This window comes from Montipora foliosa, chromosome 6 (assembly GCF_036669935.1).
Source record: "Montipora foliosa isolate CH-2021 chromosome 6, ASM3666993v2, whole genome shotgun sequence".
NCBI lineage: Eukaryota > Metazoa > Cnidaria > Anthozoa > Scleractinia > Acroporidae > Montipora > Montipora foliosa.
Window position 1 is genome coordinate 51,939,574 of NC_090874.1, and position 2,500 is coordinate 51,942,073.

Below are 2,500 nucleotides of genomic sequence, written 5' to 3' on the forward strand. Positions count from 1 at the left end.
GTATGTATATTCTCTTCACAATTTCAATAAAATCTTAGTCAGACATATACGTATTGAGAATGAAGATTATTATCAGCTTGAGAGGTATGATCTTGATGTAACACCAAATTCTCATGACAACCCAACAAAGAACAATATTGTACTAGTTCAGGGGCGTAGCCAGGGGGGTTCCTGGCTAACCGTATTCAAATCGATGCGGTTTCACTGTTTACACGACAAAGGAAACCGCATCGTTTTGCAAACGCTCCACTTTTGGCAGCGGTTTCGATCGATGTCGTGTAAACAGAAGGTGTAACCGCATCGAAAACGATTCGGTTACAAATGAAACCACGTTCGTGTAAACGCTGCCTCAGTCTGCGGTTAAAAGATTCTGATCACGTGATAACATTTTTTGTGGCTCTGCGGTTTCGGTTTCGTGACGCTATTTTCTGTTGCTCTCCCCAAAGAGAAAAACGTGAAACGGTGTTGACGGCGAGTAAAACTGACCGAAGCTATTACGGGTAACCCAGGATAAGCCTTGTCCGAGGAAATAAGAAGCAGGTGAGAACTTTTCTTCAGGTTGTTTTCTTTCGAAACCGTAGAGCGACAAAAACAAAGTTTCACCGCAGAGTGAAATCAACGCCTTTGTCGCCCTTGTCCACGGACGTCTGAGATCGATAGTTTCCCCCTCCCCCCGCACTCTCTGTTCATCCGAAAAATCGTCACTTTCACCAAAAACACCGTGGATGACCAGTAAGTACCTTGGGTATGAGAGAATGTGACCCCCGGTTGGAGAAATCCTTGTAGTTGGGAGAATGAACATTTCGATCATAGGAATGAAAGGGCTATCTATCATCATGGCGCAATCAATTCATAGCGAATCTCTCCACTACCCCATCCACGGGCAACGATTGAGCCGAAAAGGAAAGGAAAGGAACTTTATTTAAGTGGCTAGTCGTTCTAACACTGGAGCACTAATTGAAGACACTGTAAACTGAAATTAACAAATAACGCAAATCAAGCAACCGGACCTCTCGGTGCTGAGTAGAGAACGAACAAACTCAAACCACATGTGACGCCGAGTCTGGATGGCGAACCCGGGCCACATTGGTGGGAGGCTAGTGCTCTCACCACTGAAACCAAAAAGTGTACTGTAAGTGTCTTTTGCCGTGCAGCGCTAGGAATAAATTGAATAGAAAAGAGTTCAAACTGACCATAGCTCGTCCCGATAGTTATTTCACTCATATTTATATTGTGCTGAATTAGTTTCTGAAAAGCTATTGAGGGAGTTCCCTGCTAGCAGGGGTCAGGAGCCCATCTGGAGCGTGCAACTTCCATACAGCGTCTGTGAAACGGCGTTTTCACAAGTAGGTTTATATTTAGAGTAGCCCTTCCCGCGAATTAGGTAAAAAAACAAAGGCAGTTCCGGTTCGATGACCCCATGACGTCAGCTTAATTTCTTGTAATTGGTCATCGGGCTCCTGTGGGAGTCTCATTCGCGGGAAATTCAATCTAAAAATAAATCGGTCTGTGAAAACGCCGTTGCACGAACACAGTAGAGTTGTAGGCTCCGGGTCATGGGTTCCTGCAGAGGTCTCTTTTCTTTTGTGTTCACAGGGCTGACGAGTACGGGAAAAGAGACCTTTGCCATGAAACGAAAATGTTGAGCATGCGCTTACTGTAAAGGAATGCGCGAGACACAGTGAGCTCAAGTCACAGTGAGCTCAAGTCACAGTCAGCAAACATTTAATGGGAGATGCGTTTTGAACAGTCCCGTCCAAGGTCGTGGACGACGGTTGTATCAAAGTGAGTTTCAAAGGTCTCTTTTCCCCAACTCGTCAGCCCAGCGAACGCAAAAAGACAAGAGACCTCTGCTAGCATGGGATCGATGGAGTATCCAATAAAATTAGTATAATTTTAAATAAATTAATTTCCAACTTATAGTGGCGTCATCTCTTTAACATGCAGCAAGAGAAAATGATGGGACAGAGAGGGAGGCTCAAGGCGTTGGCCGGGATATGTTATGTCCACGAAAGTTATTTTTAGACGAGCGGTAGTCTTTGTTCTATCGGAAGTCTGTCTTCTGAGACGTCCGCATGCAGTCTTGCCTCGCTCTCAGGTTCTAAGTGAAAAGAGAAAATGATGGCGCGCGTGGAAGGCTGATGAATATATATTTTCTTTCAAACATAGGACCGAGGTTGGCTTTCATGCGGACGTCTCGGAAGACTTCCGCTCGTCTAAAAATAACTTTCGTGGACATGACATATTCCAAGGGCTGGACCGGGAGCCTCCTTCTCTGTCCCCTCATTTTCTCTTGCATGCAGTCCAAACATGCCGAAATAGATTTTTTTAAATATAGCAACTGAAGGCCAGAAAATAAACTCTTATTTAACTCTTGAACATTAGCGCATCGTTTTTTGAAAACTCTTTCCTCTATTCTATAATGCTGGATAACTAAGGATGCATGAGGGCGGCATTTAGTAAAAAGGATCGATTCGCCTTCATGGATTCAGAGATATTA

At 44.4% G+C, this 2,500-nt stretch overlaps 1 protein-coding gene across 1 annotated transcript in view; it reads right to left on the reverse strand.

Annotated features, from left to right (window-relative positions):
* Positions 1-908: 908 nt before the first annotated feature.
* LOC138007702 (uncharacterized) overlaps positions 909-2,500 on the reverse strand; it is a 5,024-nt gene continuing 3,432 nt past the window's right edge. The window contains exon 2 of the mRNA XM_068854756.1: positions 909-2,500. This exon is cut by the window's right edge and continues 1,442 nt beyond it. The gene's annotated coding sequence lies outside the window, so the exon portion shown is untranslated.